Raw genomic sequence first — 1,223 nt, 5'->3', positions numbered from 1 at the left:
CACAGGCCAGGGACAGAGCCGTCTACACACGACGGGGCAGACGCAGCTGTCTACACAGGCCAGGGACAGAGCCGTCTACACACGACGGGGCAGACACAGCTGTCTACACATGACGTTCTCCCTCCTCCTGCACCGTCATCCCTCCAGCAGTGTCCTCCTCCCGTCCTGCACTCCATCTTCAATAAATTCAGTGCATTCCTGAGTCCCACAACTCACTTCTTCCTCCTCCAATCTCACTGCAAGGAGAGAAACGCCCTCTCCCTGCCCTGAACATCTTAGGAACTTAATTTCCACGCTAGGAACTTATCGCCTGCCCCGCAGAGCAAACAATCGTTTCACAGGCACCCAAACCGCCTTCCTCGCTCAGAGCTGACCTTCCGTAACATTCCAGTCCTAAGGGAATTCACACAAAGTCAGGGGTTCAGAAAATGATTATTTACCTTAGAGTAGGGCCTGGGTTTCTGTCATGGAAACATATTTAATGACAAAGTCGCGGCTCATCAGCAACCCCAATGAGCAAGAAAGCCATGTGGGCTGGCAACAGGACTGTAGTTATTAGAGCCCACTTCCTGAGCCTCATTTAGCGGGAAGTTGCTCAAGGGATGGGTCCTGGGGCCATGAGCTCCTGCGGGTCCCGGCAAGTCAGCTCTGTATATACCTGGAGGACCTAAGCCAGACAGGGCTGCCTCCAGCCCTACGTCCCATTCTCATCCCGCACCTCCTTTCTGGAAACATTCTGGATCCCTTCAAACACATCAGACAACCACCAACGATTTGGAAACAAACAAGCCGTCGTGGGACGGACAGCGGCCTCTCGGTCAGCATTAGGGGACTGGCCACCGTGGCTGGGAAACTATTGGACTAGTAACTACCACTTCGTGATATAATTGGCGCTGTTGACCAGATGCCCAGGTCCACTCTTAAAACCTAGAAGGTTATAAGCAAGTTCCACTGGGATGTTCTTAATAGGTCAGGGTTCTACGTCTACAATATGCACCAACCACACATTTTTCTATAACGTCTGGGGGCGAAATTTCATTATCTTTTTTTTTTTTGAGACAGAGTCTCACTCTTTTGCCCGGGCTAGAGCGCCGTGGCGTCAGCCTATCTCACAGCAACCTCAAACTCCTGGGCTCGAGCGAGCCTCCAGTCTCAGCCTCCCGAGTAGCTGGGACTACAGGCATGTGCCACCACGCCCGGCTAATTTTTTGTATATATTTTTA

This window comes from Propithecus coquereli, unplaced genomic scaffold, assembly GCF_000956105.1.
Source record: "Propithecus coquereli isolate 6110/MARCELLA unplaced genomic scaffold, Pcoq_1.0 Scaffold681, whole genome shotgun sequence".
NCBI lineage: Eukaryota > Metazoa > Chordata > Mammalia > Primates > Indriidae > Propithecus > Propithecus coquereli.
This window is presented reverse-complemented; position numbering follows the sequence as displayed.